The sequence below is a fragment of the Lissotriton vulgaris genome, chromosome 5, assembly GCF_964263255.1.
Source record: "Lissotriton vulgaris chromosome 5, aLisVul1.2, whole genome shotgun sequence".
Classification (NCBI taxonomy): Eukaryota; Metazoa; Chordata; class Amphibia; order Caudata; family Salamandridae; genus Lissotriton; species Lissotriton vulgaris.
This window is the reverse complement of record NC_141693.1, coordinates 1,566,611,723-1,566,630,268: the sequence shown is the minus strand read 5'-3', so window position 1 is coordinate 1,566,630,268 and position 18,546 is coordinate 1,566,611,723. Positions and strand designations below refer to the sequence as shown.

General features: G+C 41.0%; 25 non-coding genes across 25 annotated transcripts; 8 read left to right on the top strand and 17 right to left on the bottom strand.

The window, feature by feature from the left end:
• Window positions 1-116: 116 nt before the first annotated feature.
• Window positions 117-198, bottom strand: TRNAS-GCU (transfer RNA serine (anticodon GCU)). The gene has a single exon. It is a non-coding gene; the product is annotated as a tRNA-Ser (tRNA).
• A 289-nt stretch (window positions 199-487) lies between these two features.
• On the top strand, window positions 488-582 carry TRNAI-UAU (transfer RNA isoleucine (anticodon UAU)). The gene is made up of 2 exons: window positions 488-525; window positions 547-582. It is a non-coding gene; the product is annotated as a tRNA-Ile (tRNA).
• A 1,159-nt stretch (window positions 583-1,741) lies between these two features.
• Window positions 1,742-1,813, bottom strand: TRNAT-UGU (transfer RNA threonine (anticodon UGU)). Its single transcript has one exon. It is a non-coding gene; the product is annotated as a tRNA-Thr (tRNA).
• A 589-nt stretch (window positions 1,814-2,402) lies between these two features.
• Window positions 2,403-2,484, bottom strand: TRNAS-GCU (transfer RNA serine (anticodon GCU)). Its single transcript has one exon. It is a non-coding gene; the product is annotated as a tRNA-Ser (tRNA).
• Window positions 2,485-2,773: 289 nt separating this feature from the next.
• Window positions 2,774-2,868, top strand: TRNAI-UAU (transfer RNA isoleucine (anticodon UAU)). The gene is made up of 2 exons: window positions 2,774-2,811; window positions 2,833-2,868. It is a non-coding gene; the product is annotated as a tRNA-Ile (tRNA).
• A 1,145-nt stretch (window positions 2,869-4,013) lies between these two features.
• Window positions 4,014-4,085, bottom strand: TRNAT-UGU (transfer RNA threonine (anticodon UGU)). Its single transcript has one exon. It is a non-coding gene; the product is annotated as a tRNA-Thr (tRNA).
• Window positions 4,086-4,674: 589 nt separating this feature from the next.
• On the bottom strand, window positions 4,675-4,756 carry TRNAS-GCU (transfer RNA serine (anticodon GCU)). The gene has a single exon. It is a non-coding gene; the product is annotated as a tRNA-Ser (tRNA).
• A 289-nt stretch (window positions 4,757-5,045) lies between these two features.
• TRNAI-UAU (transfer RNA isoleucine (anticodon UAU)) lies at window positions 5,046-5,140 on the top strand. Its single transcript has 2 exons — window positions 5,046-5,083; window positions 5,105-5,140. It is a non-coding gene; the product is annotated as a tRNA-Ile (tRNA).
• A 1,159-nt stretch (window positions 5,141-6,299) lies between these two features.
• Window positions 6,300-6,371, bottom strand: TRNAT-UGU (transfer RNA threonine (anticodon UGU)). Its single transcript has one exon. It is a non-coding gene; the product is annotated as a tRNA-Thr (tRNA).
• A 589-nt stretch (window positions 6,372-6,960) lies between these two features.
• Window positions 6,961-7,042, bottom strand: TRNAS-GCU (transfer RNA serine (anticodon GCU)). The gene has a single exon. It is a non-coding gene; the product is annotated as a tRNA-Ser (tRNA).
• A 289-nt stretch (window positions 7,043-7,331) lies between these two features.
• TRNAI-UAU (transfer RNA isoleucine (anticodon UAU)) lies at window positions 7,332-7,426 on the top strand. The gene is made up of 2 exons: window positions 7,332-7,369; window positions 7,391-7,426. It is a non-coding gene; the product is annotated as a tRNA-Ile (tRNA).
• A 1,170-nt stretch (window positions 7,427-8,596) lies between these two features.
• Window positions 8,597-8,668, bottom strand: TRNAT-UGU (transfer RNA threonine (anticodon UGU)). Its single transcript has one exon. It is a non-coding gene; the product is annotated as a tRNA-Thr (tRNA).
• Window positions 8,669-9,257: 589 nt separating this feature from the next.
• Window positions 9,258-9,339, bottom strand: TRNAS-GCU (transfer RNA serine (anticodon GCU)). The gene has a single exon. It is a non-coding gene; the product is annotated as a tRNA-Ser (tRNA).
• Window positions 9,340-9,628: 289 nt separating this feature from the next.
• TRNAI-UAU (transfer RNA isoleucine (anticodon UAU)) lies at window positions 9,629-9,723 on the top strand. The gene is made up of 2 exons: window positions 9,629-9,666; window positions 9,688-9,723. It is a non-coding gene; the product is annotated as a tRNA-Ile (tRNA).
• A 1,159-nt stretch (window positions 9,724-10,882) lies between these two features.
• TRNAT-UGU (transfer RNA threonine (anticodon UGU)) lies at window positions 10,883-10,954 on the bottom strand. The gene has a single exon. It is a non-coding gene; the product is annotated as a tRNA-Thr (tRNA).
• A 589-nt stretch (window positions 10,955-11,543) lies between these two features.
• Window positions 11,544-11,625, bottom strand: TRNAS-GCU (transfer RNA serine (anticodon GCU)). The gene has a single exon. It is a non-coding gene; the product is annotated as a tRNA-Ser (tRNA).
• Window positions 11,626-11,914: 289 nt separating this feature from the next.
• On the top strand, window positions 11,915-12,009 carry TRNAI-UAU (transfer RNA isoleucine (anticodon UAU)). Its single transcript has 2 exons — window positions 11,915-11,952; window positions 11,974-12,009. It is a non-coding gene; the product is annotated as a tRNA-Ile (tRNA).
• Window positions 12,010-13,168: 1,159 nt separating this feature from the next.
• TRNAT-UGU (transfer RNA threonine (anticodon UGU)) lies at window positions 13,169-13,240 on the bottom strand. Its single transcript has one exon. It is a non-coding gene; the product is annotated as a tRNA-Thr (tRNA).
• Window positions 13,241-13,829: 589 nt separating this feature from the next.
• Window positions 13,830-13,911, bottom strand: TRNAS-GCU (transfer RNA serine (anticodon GCU)). The gene has a single exon. It is a non-coding gene; the product is annotated as a tRNA-Ser (tRNA).
• A 289-nt stretch (window positions 13,912-14,200) lies between these two features.
• On the top strand, window positions 14,201-14,295 carry TRNAI-UAU (transfer RNA isoleucine (anticodon UAU)). Its single transcript has 2 exons — window positions 14,201-14,238; window positions 14,260-14,295. It is a non-coding gene; the product is annotated as a tRNA-Ile (tRNA).
• A 1,159-nt stretch (window positions 14,296-15,454) lies between these two features.
• TRNAT-UGU (transfer RNA threonine (anticodon UGU)) lies at window positions 15,455-15,526 on the bottom strand. The gene has a single exon. It is a non-coding gene; the product is annotated as a tRNA-Thr (tRNA).
• Window positions 15,527-16,115: 589 nt separating this feature from the next.
• TRNAS-GCU (transfer RNA serine (anticodon GCU)) lies at window positions 16,116-16,197 on the bottom strand. Its single transcript has one exon. It is a non-coding gene; the product is annotated as a tRNA-Ser (tRNA).
• Window positions 16,198-16,486: 289 nt separating this feature from the next.
• Window positions 16,487-16,581, top strand: TRNAI-UAU (transfer RNA isoleucine (anticodon UAU)). The gene is made up of 2 exons: window positions 16,487-16,524; window positions 16,546-16,581. It is a non-coding gene; the product is annotated as a tRNA-Ile (tRNA).
• Window positions 16,582-17,753: 1,172 nt separating this feature from the next.
• Window positions 17,754-17,825, bottom strand: TRNAT-UGU (transfer RNA threonine (anticodon UGU)). Its single transcript has one exon. It is a non-coding gene; the product is annotated as a tRNA-Thr (tRNA).
• A 589-nt stretch (window positions 17,826-18,414) lies between these two features.
• On the bottom strand, window positions 18,415-18,496 carry TRNAS-GCU (transfer RNA serine (anticodon GCU)). The gene has a single exon. It is a non-coding gene; the product is annotated as a tRNA-Ser (tRNA).
• Between the last annotated feature and the right edge of the window lie 50 nt (window positions 18,497-18,546).

Genomic DNA, 18,546 nt, shown 5'->3' with positions numbered 1-18,546 from the left:
ATGCCATAATGGAATAGTCAGTTGGGCCCTTCTAGTGGATTATGGCAGTGTCTTGAAAGAGAGTGTAATTGTACTACGAGACATGCTCACCTTCAAAAGAGTGTCTGATGGCTTTCCGACGAAGGTGGGATTCGAACCCACGCGTGCAGAGCACAATGGATTAGCAGTCCATCGCCTTAACCACTCGGCCACCTCGTCTGCCTTAGGGGCCTATATTTCATTTTTGGTGAAATTCTAACTATGTGCTAATTAAAAATAAGCATAAGTTTATCCTAGACTGTGTCAGAATGGCAAATGTATGGGGTGTTCAATAGACAGAGCACACGATATAGCAGAATTATCAAATCTATTCCATTTGGACTGTATTTTTAATAGTCATGATAACATGCTAGCATGTGAGTCGATCTTGCACAGTGAATAATGGAGCAGTGCAGTATCTACTTGGTTAGCACTAGATGGCTCAAATGGGGAGAAATGAAAACAGTAAGCTCCAGTGGCGCAATCGGTTAGCGCGCGGTACTTATACAGCAGTACTTGCACTGAGCCATGCCGAGGTTGTGAGTTCGAGCCTCACCTGGAGCAGTTGATTGGTTTTCGTAAACCATTTCACTAAAAGTAAAGATTAGACTCAGAATAAAGACGGCTCTTGCTAGAGAGTCTTAACTTCTTTTCAGGATCTGCGTGTCCGACTCCTCCAGGTGCCAAATATCACATATCCTATGCGATGCTCCTTATAAACATTCAATGATGTACCATCTTGCATAGCATGCAAACACCACATCAGTGCATTTAAAAATACTTTTGTAGAATAATAAATATGATGAATACATTGTTGTCACGGGATAACCATACACTGAGGAGCTGCAAATAGTACTGTGTCAGCTACATACAATAAAATTTAACTCAAAGAAATATCAAAAGAAGAGCATCATCATATTAAAGTTTCTAGTCAACATAAGAGTTGCACCATAGCAGCTTATGGTGCTTTCTGCTCAGATTGTGCCTCCAATCCCACATTGACTTTTTTAGTTCTTTGCAATTTTAAAAAACAATTCCTGCTGAAAGCTAGCTTTTCAAAACCATTCAACCTATTACATTTATTTCTCTAACCTGTGAATGTGGTCCATGTTCTCTTTTCCTCATTCCCATCATGATACTCCCTTTCCGGAAACCAAGTTCACTTCTTTATCCAGCCCACCCATCCAAGGTCACCAAATCTATGAAGCAATTCTGCTTTTTCTCACATTCTCTCCATGTACAAGATACCTTGTATCAATTGAATGGACAGCAGGAGAGGTGAATATTTATGGTTAGTGGGGGTGGGGTTTTGAAGATTAACCTCATTTGACTAAGAGCCGGGGTATCTGGGAGAAAAAGTATTTTAAGGGGGATGAAGTTCATATCTCCTTGGTGAAATTTCTAGAGCCTTATTTCATCCTTTCTGTGGATGCAGACTCAGTCGGAACAGACGTCCTAGTCCTCGCTCTGCCTTTCAAAGGAACTTTAAATATGCATGGCTTATTTGGCTTTGCCCGGCAGGGCTTGCCCGGCGGGGTGAGAATGGCGTTCGTCAGGCGATCGGAAGGGGTGAGACAATAGTTTATGGTTCAATGGTTTTCATGAAGTCTTCTTGATAAGATGAAAGCAGGAAAGGGAAGCTTGTCAATAAGCAAACTTAAGACAAGGTGTGACTCCTAGAAAGAATGACTTGAAAACAACATACAGAAACACACATATAAAAAGGCCCTGATGAGGCTTGAACTCATGACCCCTGGTTTACAAGACCAGTGCTCTGCCACTGAGCTACAAGGCCGGTCTGCCTGCAGTTTGTAAATCGCAACATGTATTCTTACTGCGGTATGAAGATATCTATGATTTTGAGACTCTGTATGGAAATGCAGTTGCATTTGAATGTCTACATGTGTGCACAAATCGAAGAGCATGCTTAAGACACTTTTCTTGAAAGTAGGAAAAACTCCATTTTGATTTGAGAACATAAGAGTATTCACATTTATGACCATACTGAAAGCTCTACTGAGTATGTCCGCAATCAGTGACAGATAGAGAACTCACTTATTAGAAGTGATCTGTCTCTGTGGGGCAGACAAATGTAAACACGCATACACTTGAGACGGCTGAAACTTTAGGAGTAAGAAATGCTTTCTTATCAGTCTATCTATCCAAACTGGTTGGAAGGCCAGGAGTAAGGAATAGGCAATCCTCTGGACACTTCATGAAAGATCTAATTTCAATTAAGCACAAAATACTTCCCTTTATTTGACATAAATGCCATAATGGAATAGTCAGTTGGGCCCTTCTAGTGGATTATGGCAGTGTCTTGAAAGAGAGTGTAATTGTACTACGAGACATGCTCACCTTCAAAAGAGTGTCTGATGGCTTTCCGACGAAGGTGGGATTCGAACCCACGCGTGCAGAGCACAATGGATTAGCAGTCCATCGCCTCAACCACTCGGCCACCTCGTCTGCCTTAGGGGCTTATATTTCATTTTTGGTGAAATTCTAACTATGTGCTAATTAAAAATAAGCATAAGTTTATCCTAGACTGTGTCAGAATGGCAAATGTATGGGGTGTTCAATAGACAGAGCACACGATATAGCAGAATTATCAAATCTATTCCATTTGGACTGTATTTTTAATAGTCATGATAACATGCTAGCATGTGAGTCGATCTTGCACAGTGAATAATGGAGCAGTGCAGTATCTACTTGGTTAGCACTAGATGGCTCAAATGGTGAGAAATGAAAACAGTAAGCTCCAGTGGCGCAATCGGTTAGCGCGCGGTACTTATACAGCAGTACTTGCACTGAGCCATGCCGAGGTTGTGAGTTCGAGCCTCACCTGGAGCAGTTGATTGGTTTTCGTAAACCATTTCACTAAAAGTAAAGATTAGACTCAGAATAAAGACGGCTCTTGCTAGAGAGTCTTAACTTCTTTTCAGGATCTGCGTGTCCGACTCCTCCAGGTGCCAAATATCACATATCCTATGCGGTGCTCCTTATAAACATTCAATGATGTACCATCTTGCATAGCATGCAAACACCACATCAGTGCATTTAAAAATACTTTTGTAGAATAATAAATATGATGAATACATTGTTGTCACGGGATAACCATACACTGAGGAGCTGCAAATAGTACTGTGTCAGCTACATACAATAAAATTTAACTCAAAGAAATATCAAAAGAAGAGCATCATCATATTAAAGTTTCTAGTCAACATAAGAGTTGCACCATAGCAGCTTATGGTGCTTTCTGCTCAGATTGTGCCTCCAATCCCACATTGACTTTTTTAGTTCTTTGCAATTTTAAAAAACAATTCCTGCTGAAAGCTAGCTTTTCAAAACCATTCAACCTATTACATTTATTTCTCTAACCTGTGAATGTGGTCCATGTTCTCTTTTCCTCATTCCCATCATGATACTCCCTTTCCGGAAACCAAGTTCACTTCTTTATCCAGCCCACCCATCCAAGGTCACCAAATCTATGAAGCAATTCTGCTTTTTCTCACATTCTCTCCATGTACAAGATACCTTGTATCAATTGAATGGACAGCAGGAGAGGTGAATATTTATGGTTAGTGGGGGTGGGGTTTTGAAGATTAACCTCATTTGACTAAGAGCCGGGGTATCTGGGAGAAAAAGTATTTTAAGGGGGATGAAGTTCATATCTCCTTGGTGAAATTTCTAGAGCCTTATTTCATCCTTTCTGTGGATGCAGACTCAGTCGGAACAGACGTCCTAGTCCTCGCTCTGCCTTTCAAAGGAACTTTAAATATGCATGGCTTATTTGGCTTTGCCCGGCGGGGTGAGAATGGCGTTCGTCAGGCGATCGGAAGGGGTGAGACAATAGTTTATGGTTCAATGGTTTTCATGAAGTCTTCTTGATAAGATGAAAGCAGGAAAGGGAAGCTTGTCAATAAGCAAACTTAAGACAAGGTGTGACTCCTAGAAAGAATGACTTGAAAACAACATACAGAAACACACATATAAAAAGGCCCTGATGAGGCTTGAACTCATGACCCCTGGTTTACAAGACCAGTGCTCTGCCACTGAGCTACAAGGCCGGTCTGCCTGCAGTTTGTAAATCGCAACATGTATTCTTACTGCGGTATGAAGATATCTATGATTTTGAGACTCTGTATGGAAATGCAGTTGCATTTGAATGTCTACATGTGTGCACAAATCGAAGAGCATGCTTAAGACACTTTTCTTGAAAGTAGGAAAAACTCCATTTTGATTTGAGAACATAAGAGTATTCACATTTATGACCATACTGAAAGCTCTACTGAGTATGTCCGCAATCAGTGACAGATAGAGAACTCACTTATTAGAAGTGATCTGTCTCTGTGGGGCAGACAAATGTAAACACGCATACACTTGAGACGGCTGAAACTTTAGGAGTAAGAAATGCTTTCTTATCAGTCTATCTATCCAAACTGGTTGGAAGGCCAGGAGTGAGGAATAGGCAATCCTCTGGACACTTCATGAAAGATCTAATTTCAATTAAGCACAAAATACTTCCCTTTATTTGACATAAATGCCATAATGGAATAGTCAGTTGGGCCCTTCTAGTGGATTATGGCAGTGTCTTGAAAGAGAGTGTAATTGTACTACGAGACATGCTCACCTTCAAAAGAGTGTCTGATGGCTTTCCGACGAAGGTGGGATTCGAACCCACGCGTGCAGAGCACAATGGATTAGCAGTCCATCGCCTCAACCACTCGGCCACCTCGTCTGCCTTAGGGGCTTATATTTCATTTTTGGTGAAATTCTAACTATGTGCTAATTAAAAATAAGCATAAGTTTATCCTAGACTGTGTCAGAATGGCAAATGTATGGGGTGTTCAATAGACAGAGCACACGATATAGCAGAATTATCAAATCTATTCCATTTGGACTGTATTTTTAATAGTCATGATAACATGCTAGCATGTGAGTCGATCTTGCACAGTGAATAATGGAGCAGTGCAGTATCTACTTGGTTAGCACTAGATGGCTCAAATGGTGAGAAATGAAAACAGTAAGCTCCAGTGGCGCAATCGGTTAGCGCGCGGTACTTATACAGCAGTACTTGCACTGAGCCATGCCGAGGTTGTGAGTTCGAGCCTCACCTGGAGCAGTTGATTGGTTTTCGTAAACCATTTCACTAAAAGTAAAGATTAGACTCAGAATAAAGACGGCTCTTGCTAGAGAGTCTTAACTTCTTTTCAGGATCTGCGTGTCCGACTCCTCCAGGTGCCAAATATCACATATCCTATGCGGTGCTCCTTATAAACATTCAATGATGTACCATCTTGCATAGCATGCAAACACCACATCAGTGCATTTAAAAATACTTTTGTAGAATAATAAATATGATGAATACATTGTTGTCACGGGATAACCATACACTGAGGAGCTGCAAATAGTACTGTGTCAGCTACATACAATAAAATTTAACTCAAAGAAATATCAAAAGAAGAGCATCATCATATTAAAGTTTCTAGTCAACATAAGAGTTGCACCATAGCAGCTTATGGTGCTTTCTGCTCAGATTGTGCCTCCAATCCCACATTGACTTTTTTAGTTCTTTGCAATTTTAAAAAACAATTCCTGCTGAAAGCTAGCTTTTCAAAACCATTCAACCTATTACATTTATTTCTCTAACCTGTGAATGTGGTCCATGTTCTCTTTTCCTCATTCCCATCATGATACTCCCTTTCCGGAAACCAAGTTCACTTCTTTATCCAGCCCACCCATCCAAGGTCACCAAATCTATGAAGCAATTCTGCTTTTTCTCACATTCTCTCCATGTACAAGATACCTTGTATCAATTGAATGGACAGCAGGAGAGGTGAATATTTATGGTTAGTGGGGGTGGGGTTTTGAAGATTAACCTCATTTGACTAAGAGCCGGGGTATCTGGGAGAAAAAGTATTTTAAGGGGGATGAAGTTCATATCTCCTTGGTGAAATTTCTAGAGCCTTATTTCATCCTTTCTGTGGATGCAGACTCAGTCGGAACAGACGTCCTAGTCCTCGCTCTGCCTCTCAAAGGAACTTTAAATATGCATGGCTTATTTGGCTTTGCCCGGCAGGGCTTGCCCGGCGGGGTGAGAATGGCGTTCGTCAGGCGATCGGAAGGGGTGAGACAATAGTTTATGGTTCAATGGTTTCCATGAAGTCTTCTTGATAAGATGAAAGCAGGAAAGGGAAGCTTGTCAATAAGCAAACTTAAGACAAGGTGTGACTCCTAGAAAGAATGACTTGAAAACAACATACAGAAACACACATATAAAAAGGCCCTGATGAGGCTTGAACTCATGACCCCTGGTTTACAAGACCAGTGCTCTGCCACTGAGCTACAAGGCCGGTCTGCCTGCAGTTTGTAAATCGCAACATGTATTCTTACTGCGGTATGAAGATATCTATGATTTTGAGACTCTGTATGGAAATGCAGTTGCATTTGAATGTCTACATGTGTGCACAAATCGAAGAGCATGCTTAAGACACTTTTCTTGAAAGTAGGAAAAACTCCATTTTGATTTGAGAACATAAGAGTATTCACATTTATGACCATACTGAAAGCTCTACTGAGTATGTCCGCAATCAGTGACAGATAGAGAACTCACTTATTAGAAGTGATCTGTCTCTGTGGGGCAGACAAATGTAAACACGCATACACTTGAGACGGCTGAAACTTTAGGAGTAAGAAATGCTTTCTTATCAGTCTATCTATCCAAACTGGTTGGAAGGCCAGGAGTGAGGAATAGGCAATCCTCTGGACACTTCATGAAAGATCTAATTTCAATTAAGCACAAAATACTTCCCTTTATTTGACATAAATGCCATAATGGAATAGTCAGTTGGGCCCTTCTAGTGGATTATGGCAGTGTCTTGAAAGAGAGTGTAATTGTACTACGAGACATGCTCACCTTCAAAAGAGTGTCTGATGGCTTTCCGACGAAGGTGGGATTCGAACCCACGCGTGCAGAGCACAATGGATTAGCAGTCCATCGCCTCAACCACTCGGCCACCTCGTCTGCCTTAGGGGCTTATATTTCATTTTTGGTGAAATTCTAACTATGTGCTAATTAAAAATAAGCATAAGTTTATCCTAGACTGTGTCAGAATGGCAAATGTATGGGGTGTTCAATAGACAGAGCACACGATATAGCAGAATTATCAAATCTATTCCATTTGGACTGTATTTTTAATAGTCATGATAACATGCTAGCATGTGAGTCGATCTTGCACAGTGAATAATGGAGCAGTGCAGTATCTACTTGGTTAGCACTAGATGGCTCAAATGGGGAGAAATGAAAACAGTAAGCTCCAGTGGCGCAATCGGTTAGCGCGCGGTACTTATACAGCAGTACTTGCACTGAGCCATGCCGAGGTTGTGAGTTCGAGCCTCACCTGGAGCAGTTGATTGGTTTTCATAAACCATTTCACTAAAAGTAAAGATTAGACTCAGAATAAAGACGGCTCTTGCTAGAGAGTCTTAACTTCTTTTCAGGATCTGCGTGTCCGACTCCTCCAGGTGCCAAATATCACATATCCTATGCGATGCTCCTTATAAACATTCAATGATGTACCATCTTGCATAGCATGCAAACACCACATCAGTGCATTTAAAAATACTTTTGTAGAATAATAAATATGATGAATACATTGTTGTCACGGGATAACCATAAACTGAGGAGCTGCAAACAGTACTGTGTCAGCTACATACAATAAAATTTAACTCAAAGAAATATCAAAAGAAGAGCATCATCATATTAAAGTTTCTAGTCAACATAAGAGTTGCACCATAGCAGCTTATGGTGCTTTCTGCTCAGATTGTGCCTCCAATCCCACATTGACTTTTTTAGTTCTTTGCAATTTTAAAAAACAATTCCTGCTCAAAGCTAGCTTTTCAAAACCATTCAACCTATTACATTTATTTCTCTAACCTGTGAATGTGGTCCATGTTCTCTTTTCCTCATTCCCATCATGATACTCCCTTTCCGGAAACCAAGTTCACTTCTTTATCCAGCCCACCCATCCAAGGTCACCAAATCTATGAAGCAATTCTGCTTTTTCTCACATTCTCTCCATGTACAAGATACCTTGTATCAATTGAATGGACAGCAGGAGAGGTGAATATTTATGGTTAGTGGGGGTGGGGTTTTGAAGTTTAACCTCATTTGACTAAGAGCCGGGGTATCTGGGAGAAAAAGTATTTTAAGGGGGATGAAGTTCATATCTCCTTGGTGAAATTTCTAGAGCCTTATTTCATCCTTTCTGTGGATGCAGACTCAGTCGGAACAGACGTCCTAGTCCTCGCTCTGCCTTTCAAAGGAACTTTAAATATGCATGGCTTATTTGGCTTTGCCCGGCAGGGCTTGCCCGGCGGGGTGAGAATGGCGTTTGTCAGGCGTTCGTCAGGCGATCGGAAGGGGTGAGGCAATAGTTTATGGTTCAATGGTTTTCATGAAGTCTTCTTGATAAGATGAAAGCAGGAAAGGGAAGCTTGTCAATAAGCAAACTTAAGACAAGGTGTGACTCCTAGAAAGAATGACTTGAAAACAACATACAGAAACACACATATAAAAAGGCCCTGATGAGGCTTGAACTCATGACCCCTGGTTTACAAGACCAGTGCTCTGCCACTGAGCTACAAGGCCGGTCTGCCTGCAGTTTGTAAATCGCAACATGTATTCTTACTGCGGTATGAAGATATCTATGATTTTGAGACTCTGTATGGAAATGCAGTTGCATTTGAATGTCTACATGTGTGCACAAATCGAAGAGCATGCTTAAGACACTTTTCTTGAAAGTAGGAAAAACTCCATTTTGATTTGAGAACATAAGAGTATTCACATTTATGACCATACTGAAAGCTCTACTGAGTATGTCCGCAATCAGTGACAGATAGAGAACTCACTTATTAGAAGTGATCTGTCTCTGTGGGGCAGACAAATGTAAACACGCATACACTTGAGACGGCTGAAACTTTAGGAGTAAGAAATGCTTTCTTATCAGTCTATCTATCCAAACTGGTTGGAAGGCCAGGAGTGAGGAATAGGCAATCCTCTGGACACTTCATGAAAGATCTAATTTCAATTAAGCACAAAATACTTCCCTTTATTTGACATAAATGCCATAATGGAATAGTCAGTTGGGCCCTTCTAGTGGATTATGGCAGTGTCTTGAAAGAGAGTGTAATTGTACTACGAGACATGCTCACCTTCAAAAGAGTGTCTGATGGCTTTCCGACGAAGGTGGGATTCGAACCCACGCGTGCAGAGCACAATGGATTAGCAGTCCATCGTCTCAACCACTCGGCCACCTCGTCTGCCTTAGGGGCTTATATTTCATTTTTGGTGAAATTCTAACTATGTGCTAATTAAAAATAAGCATAAGTTTATCCTAGACTGTGTCAGAATGGCAAATGTATGGGGTGTTCAATAGACAGAGCACACAATATAGCAGAATTATCAAATCTATTCCATTTGGACTGTATTTTTAATAGTCATGATAACATGCTAGCATGTGAGTCGATCTTGCACAGTGAATAATGGAGCAGTGCAGTATCTACTTGGTTAGCACTAGATGGCTCAAATGGGGAGAAATGAAAACAGTAAGCTCCAGTGGCGCAATCGGTTAGCACGCGGTACTTATACAGCAGTACTTGCACTGAGCCATGCCGAGGTTGTGAGTTCGAGCCTCACCTGGAGCAGTTGATTGGTTTTCATAAACCATTTCACTAAAAGTAAAGATTAGATTCAGAATAAAGACGGCTCTTGCTAGAGAGTCTTAACTTCTTTTCAGGATCTGCGTGTCCGACTCCTCCAGGTGCCAAATATCACATATCCTATGCGATGCTCCTTATAAACATTCAATGATGTACCATCTTGCATAACATGCAAACACCACATCAGTGCATTTAAAAATACTTTTGTAGAATAATAAATATGATGAATACATTGTTGTCACGGGATAACCATAAACTGAGGAGCTGCAAACAGTACTGTGTCAGCTACATACAATAAAATTTAACTCAAAGAAATATCAAAAGAAGAGCATCATCATATTAAAGTTTCTAGTCAACATAAGAGTTGCACCATAGCAGCTTATGGTGCTTTCTGCTCAGATTGTGCCTCCAATCCCACATTGACTTTTTTAGTTCTTTGCAATTTTAAAAAACAATTCCTGCTCAAAGCTAGCTTTTCAAAACCATTCAACCTATTACATTTATTTCTCTAACCTGTGAATGTGGTCCATGTTCTCTTTTCCTCATTCCCATCATGATACTCCCTTTCCGGAAACCAAGTTCACCTCTTTATCCAGCCCACCCATCCAAGGTCACCAAATCTATGAAGCAATTCTGCTTTTTCTCACATTCTCTCCATGTACAAGATACCTTGTATCAATTGAATGGACAGCAGGAGAGGTGAATATTTATGGTTAGTGGGGGTGGGGTTTTGAAGATTAACCTCATTTGACTAAGAGCCGGGGTATCTGGGAGAAAAAGTATTTTAAGGGGGATGAAGTTCATATCTCCTTGGTGAAATTTCTAGAGCCTTATTTCATCCTTTCTGTGGATGCAGACTCAGTCGGAACAGACGTCCTAGTCCTCGCTCTGCCTTTCAAAGGAACTTTAAATATGCATGGCTTATTTGGCTTTGCCCGGCAGGGCTTGCCCGGCGGGGTGAGAATGGCGTTCGTCAGGCGATCGGAAGGGGTGAGACAATAGTTTATGGTTCAATGGTTTTCATGAAGTCTTCTTGATAAGATGAAAGCAGGAAAGGGAAGCTTGTCAATAAGCAAACTTAAGACAAGGTGTGACTCCTAGAAAGAATGACTTGAAAACAACATACAGAAACACACATATAAAAAGGCCCTGATGAGGCTTGAACTCATGACCCCTGGTTTACAAGACCAGTGCTCTGCCACTGAGCTACAAGGCCGGTCTGCCTGCAGTTTGTAAATCGCAACATGTATTCTTACTGCGGTATGAAGATATCTATGATTTTGAGACTCTGTATGGAAATGCAGTTGCATTTGAATGTCTACATGTGTGCACAAATCGAAGAGCATGCTTAAGACACTTTTCTTGAAAGTAGGAAAAACTCCATTTTGATTTGAGAACATAAGAGTATTCACATTTATGACCATACTGAAAGCTCTACTGAGTATGTCCGCAATCAGTGACAGATAGAGAACTCACTTATTAGAAGTGATCTGTCTCTGTGGGGCAGACAAATGTAAACACGCATACACTTGAGACGGCTGAAACTTTAGGAGTAAGAAATGCTTTCTTATCAGTCTATCTATCCAAACTGGTTGGAAGGCCAGGAGTGAGGAATAGGCAATCCTCTGGACACTTCATGAAAGATCTAATTTCAATTAAGCACAAAATACTTCCCTTTATTTGACATAAATGCCATAATGGAATAGTCAGTTGGGCCCTTCTAGTGGATTATGGCAGTGTCTTGAAAGAGAGTGTAATTGTACTACGAGACATGCTCACCTTCAAAAGAGTGTCTGATGGCTTTCCGACGAAGGTGGGATTCGAACCCACGCGTGCAGAGCACAATGGATTAGCAGTCCATCGCCTCAACCACTCGGCCACCTCGTCTGCCTTAGGGGCTTATATTTCATTTTTGGTGAAATTCTAACTATGTGCTAATTAAAAATAAGCATAAGTTTATCCTAGACTGTGTCAGAATGGCAAATGTATGGGGTGTTCAATAGACAGAGCACACGATATAGCAGAATTATCAAATCTATTCCATTTGGACTGTATTTTTAATAGTCATGATAACATGCTAGCATGTGAGTCGATCTTGCACAGTGAATAATGGAGCAGTGCAGTATCTACTTGGTTAGCACTAGATGGCTCAAATGGTGAGAAATGAAAACAGTAAGCTCCAGTGGCGCAATCGGTTAGCGCGCGGTACTTATACAGCAGTACTTGCACTGAGCCATGCCGAGGTTGTGAGTTCGAGCCTCACCTGGAGCAGTTGATTGGTTTTCGTAAACCATTTCACTAAAAGTAAAGATTAGACTCAGAATAAAGACGGCTCTTGCTAGAGAGTCTTAACTTCTTTTCAGGATCTGCGTGTCCGACTCCTCCAGGTGCCAAATATCACATATCCTATGCGGTGCTCCTTATAAACATTCAATGATGTACCATCTTGCATAGCATGCAAACACCACATCAGTGCATTTAAAAATACTTTTGTAGAATAATAAATATGATGAATACATTGTTGTCACGGGATAACCATACACTGAGGAGCTGCAAATAGTACTGTGTCAGCTACATACAATAAAATTTAACTCAAAGAAATATCAAAAGAAGAGCATCATCATATTAAAGTTTCTAGTCAACATAAGAGTTGCACCATAGCAGCTTATGGTGCTTTCTGCTCAGATTGTGCCTCCAATCCCACATTGACTTTTTTAGTTCTTTGCAATTTTAAAAAACAATTCCTGCTGAAAGCTAGCTTTTCAAAACCATTCAACCTATTACATTTATTTCTCTAACCTGTGAATGTGGTCCATGTTCTCTTTTCCTCATTCCCATCATGATACTCCCTTTCCGGAAACCAAGTTCACTTCTTTATCCAGCCCACCCATCCAAGGTCACCAAATCTATGAAGCAATTCTGCTTTTTCTCACATTCTCTCCATGTACAAGATACCTTGTATCAATTGAATGGACAGCAGGAGAGGTGAATATTTATGGTTAGTGGGGGTGGGGTTTTGAAGATTAACCTCATTTGACTAAGAGCCGGGGTATCTGGGAGAAAAAGTATTTTAAGGGGGATGAAGTTCATATCTCCTTGGTGAAATTTCTAGAGCCTTATTTCATCCTTTCTGTGGATGCAGACTCAGTCGGAACAGACGTCCTAGTCCTCGCTCTGCCTTTCAAAGGAACTTTAAATATGCATGGCTTATTTGGCTTTGCCCGGCAGGGCTTGCCCGGCGGGGTGAGAATGGCGTTCGTCAGGCGATCGGAAGGGGTGAGACAATAGTTTATGGTTCAATGGTTTTCATGAAGTCTTCTTGATAAGATGAAAGCAGGAAAGGGAAGCTTGTCAATAAGCAAACTTAAGACAAGGTGTGACTCCTAGAAAGAATGACTTGAAAACAACATACAGAAACACACATATAAAAAGGCCCTGATGAGGCTTGAACTCATGACCCCTGGTTTACAAGACCAGTGCTCTGCCACTGAGCTACAAGGCCGGTCTGCCTGCAGTTTGTAAATCGCAACATGTATTCTTACTGCGGTATGAAGATATCTATGATTTTGAGACTCTGTATGGAAATGCAGTTGCATTTGAATGTCTACATGTGTGCACAAATCGAAGAGCATGCTTAAGACACTTTTCTTGAAAGTAGGAAAAACTCCATTTTGATTTGAGAACATAAGAGTATTCACATTTATGACCATACTGAAAGCTCTACTGAGTATGTCCGCAATCAGTGACAGATAGAGAACTCACTTATTAGAAGTGATCTGTCTCTGTGGGGCAGACAAATGTAAACACGCATACACTTGAGACGGCTGAAACTTTAGGAGTAAGAAATGCTTTCTTATCAGTCTATCTATCCAAACTGGTTGGAAGGCCAGGAGTGAGGAATAGGCAATCCTCTGGACACTTCATGAAAGATCTAATTTCAATTAAGCACAAAATACTTCCCTTTATTTGACATAAATGCCATAATGGAATAGTCAGTTGGGCCCTTCTAGTGGATTATGGCAGTGTCTTGAAAGAGAGTGTAATTGTACTACGAGACATGCTCACCTTCAAAAGAGTGTCTGATGGCTTTCCGACGAAGGTGGGATTCGAACCCACGCGTGCAGAGCACAATGGATTAGCAGTCCATCGCCTCAACCACTCGGCCACCTCGTCTGCCTTAGGGGCTTATATTTCATTTTTGGTGAAATTCTAACTATGTGCTAATTAAAAATAAGCATAAGTTTATCCTAGACTGTGTCAGAATGGCAAATGTATGGGGTGTTCAATAGACAGAGCACACGATATAGCAGAATTATCAAATCTATTCCATTTGGACTGTATTTTTAATAGTCATGATAACATGCTAGCATGTGAGTCGATCTTGCACAGTGAATAATGGAGCAGTGCAGTATCTACTTGGTTAGCACTAGATGGCTCAAATGGTGAGAAATGAAAACAGTAAGCTCCAGTGGCGCAATCGGTTAGCGCGCGGTACTTATACAGCAGTACTTGCACTGAGCCATGCCGAGGTTGTGAGTTCGAGCCTCACCTGGAGCAGTTGATTGGTTTTCGTAAACCATTTCACTAAAAGTAAAGATTAGACTCAGAATAAAGACGGCTCTTGCTAGAGAGTCTTAACTTCTTTTCAGGATCTGCGTGTCCGACTCCTCCAGGTGCCAAATATCACATATCCTATGCGGTGCTCCTTATAAACATTCAATGATGTACCATCTTGCATAGCATGCAAACACCACATCAGTGCATTTAAAAATACTTTTGTAGAATAATAAATATGATGAATACATTGTTGTCACGGGATAACCATACACTGAGGAGCTGCAAATAGTACTGTGTCAGCTACATACAATAAAATTTAACTCAAAGAAATATCAAAAGAAGAGCATCATCATATTAAAGTTTCTAGTCAACATAAGAGTTGCACCATAGCAGCTTATGGTGCTTTCTGCTCAGATTGTGCCTCCAATCCCACATTGACTTTTTTAGTTCTTTGCAATTTTAAAAAACAATTCCTGCTGAAAGCTAGCTTTTCAAAACCATTCAACCTATTACATTTATTTCTCTAACCTGTGAATGTGGTCCATGTTCTCTTTTCCTCATTCCCATCATGATACTCCCTTTCCGGAAACCAAGTTCACTTCTTTATCCAGCCCACCCATCCAAGGTCACCAAATCTATGAAGCAATTCTGCTTTTTCTCACATTCTCTCCATGTACAAGATACCTTGTATCAATTGAATGGACAGCAGGAGAGGTGAATATTTATGGTTAGTGGGGGTGGGGTTTTGAAGATTAACCTCATTTGACTAAGAGCCGGGGTATCTGGGAGAAAAAGTATTTTAAGGGGGATGAAGTTCATATCTCCTTGGTGAAATTTCTAGAGCCTTATTTCATCCTTTCTGTGGATGCAGACTCAGTCGGAACAGACGTCCTAGTCCTCGCTCTGCCTTTCAAAGGAACTTTAAATATGCATGGCTTATTTGGCTTTGCCCGGCAGGGCTTGCCCGGCGGGGTGAGAATGGCGTTCGTCAGGCGATCGGAAGGGGTGAGACAATAGTTTATGGTTCAATGGTTTCCATGAAGTCTTCTTGATAAGATGAAAGCAGGAAAGGGAAGCTTGTCAATAAGCAAACTTAAGACAAGGTGTGACTCCTAGAAAGAATGACTTGAAAACAACATACAGAAACACACATATAAAAAGGCCCTGATGAGGCTTGAACTCATGACCCCTGGTTTACAAGACCAGTGCTCTGCCACTGAGCTACAAGGCCGGTCTGCCTGCAGTTTGTAAATCGCAACATGTATTCTTACTGCGGTATGAAGATATCTATGATTTTGAGACTCTGTATGGAAATGCAGTTGCATTTGAATGTCTACATGTGTGCACAAATCGAAGAGCATGCTTAAGACACTTTTCTTGAAAGTAGGAAAAACTCCATTTTGATTTGAGAACATAAGAGTATTCACATTTATGACCATACTGAAAGCTCTACTGAGTATGTCCGCAATCAGTGACAGATAGAGAACTCACTTATTAGAAGTGATCTGTCTCTGTGGGGCAGACAAATGTAAACACGCATACACTTGAGACGGCTGAAACTTTAGGAGTAAGAAATGCTTTCTTATCAGTCTATCTATCCAAACTGGTTGGAAGGCCAGGAGTGAGGAATAGGCAATCCTCTGGACACTTCATGAAAGATCTAATTTCAATTAAGCACAAAATACTTCCCTTTATTTGACATAAATGCCATAATGGAATAGTCAGTTGGGCCCTTCTAGTGGATTATGGCAGTGTCTTGAAAGAGAGTGTAATTGTACTACGAGACATGCTCACCTTCAAAAGAGTGTCTGATGGCTTTCCGACGAAGGTGGGATTCGAACCCACGCGTGCAGAGCACAATGGATTAGCAGTCCATCGCCTCAACCACTCGGCCACCTCGTCTGCCTTAGGGGCTTATATTTCATTTTTGGTGAAATTCTAACTATGTGCTAATTAAAAATAAGCATAAGTTTATCCTAGACTGTGTCAGAATGGCAAATGTATGGGGTGTTCAATAGACAGAGCACACAATATAGCAGAATTATCAAATCTATTCCATTTGGACTGTATTTTTAATAGTCATGATAACATGCTAGCATGTGAGTCGATCTTGCACAGTGAATAATGGAGCAGTGCAGTATCTACTTGGTTAGCACTAGATGGCTCAAATGGGGAGAAATGAAAACAGTAAGCTCCAGTGGCGCAATCGGTTAGCACGCGGTACTTATACAGCAGTACTTGCACTGAGCCATGCCGAGGTTGTGAGTTCGAGCCTCACCTGGAGCAGTTGATTGGTTTTCATAAACCATTTCACTAAAAGTAAAGATTAGATTCAGAATAAAGACGGCTCTTGCTAGAGAGTCTTAACTTCTTTTCAGGATCTGCGTGTCCGACTCCTCCAGGTGCCAAATATCACATATCCTATGCGATGCTCCTTATAAACATTCAATGATGTACCATCTTGCATAACATGCAAACACCACATCAGTGCATTTAAAAATACTTTTGTAGAATAATAAATATGATGAATACATTGTTGTCACGGGATAACCATAAACTGAGGAGCTGCAAACAGTACTGTGTCAGCTACATACAATAAAATTTAACTCAAAGAAATATCAAAAGAAGAGCATCATCATATTAAAGTTTCTAGTCAACATAAGAGTTGCACCATAGCAGCTTATGGTGCTTTCTGCTCAGATTGTGCCTCCAATCCCACATTGACTTTTTTAGTTCTTTGCAATTTTAAAAAACAATTCCTGCTCAAAGCTAGCTTTTCAAAACCATTCAACCTATTACATTTATTTCTCTAACCTGTGAATGTGGTCCATGTTCTCTTTTCCTCATTCCCATCATGATACTCCCTTTCCGGAAACCAAGTTCACCTCTTTATCCAGCCCACCCATCCAAGGTCACCAAATCTATGAAGCAATTCTGCTTTTTCTCACATTCTCTCCATGTACAAGATACCTTGTATCAATTGAATGGACAGCAGGAGAGGTGAATATTTATGGTTAGTGGGGGTGGGGTTTTGAAGTTTAACCTCATTTGACTAAGAGCCGGGGTATCTGGGAGAAAAAGTATTTTAAGGGGGATGAAGTTCATATCTCCTTGGTGAAATTTCTAGAGCCTTATTTCATCCTTTCTGTGGCTGCAGACTCAGTCGGAACAGACGTCCTAGTCCTCGCTCTGCCTTTCAAAGGAACTTTAAATATGCATGGCTTATTTGGCTTTGCCCGGCAGGGCTTGCCCGGCGGGGTGAGAATGGCGTTTGTCAGGCGTTCGTCAGGCGATCGGAAGGGGTGAGGCAATAGTTTATGGTTCAATGGTTTTCATGAAGTCTTCTTGATAAGATGAAAGCAGGAAAGGGAAGCTTGTCAATAAGCAAACTTAAGACAAGGTGTGACTCCTAGAAAGAATGACTTGAAAACAACATACAGAAACACACATATATAAAAAGGCCCTGATGAGGCTTGAACTCATGACCCCTGGTTTACAAGACCAGTGCTCTGCCACTGAGCTACAAGGCCGGTCTGCCTGCAGTTTGTAAATCGCAACATGTATTCTTACTGCGGTATGAAGATATCTATGATTTTGAGACTCTGTATGGAAATGCAGTTGCATTTGAATGTCTACATGTGTGCACAAATCGAAGAGCATGCTTAAGACACTTTTCTTGAAAGTAGGAAAAACTCCATTTTGATTTGAGAACATAAGAGTATTCACATTTATGACCATACTGAAAGCTCTACTGAGTATGTCCGCAATCAGTGACAGATAGAGAACTCACTTATTAGAAGTGATCTGTCTCTGTGGGGCAGACAAATGTAAACACGCATACACTTGAGACGGCTGAAACTTTAGGAGTAAGAAATGCTTTCTTATCAGTCTATCTATCCAAACTGGTTGGAAGGCCAGGAGTGAGGAATAGGCAATCCTCTGGACACTTCATGAAAGATCTAATTTCAATTAAGCACAAAATACTTCCCTTTATTTGACATAAATGCCATAATGGAATAGTCAGTTGGGCCCTTCTAGTGGATTATGGCAGTGTCTTGAAAGAGAGTGTAATTGTACTACGAGACATGCTCACCTTCAAAAGAGTGTCTGATGGCTTTCCGACGAAGGTGGGATTCGAACCCACGCATGCAGAGCACAATGGATTAGCAGTCCATCGCCTCAACCACTCGGCCACCTCGTCTGCCTTAGGGGCTTATATTTCATTTTTGGTGAAATTCTAACTATGTGCTA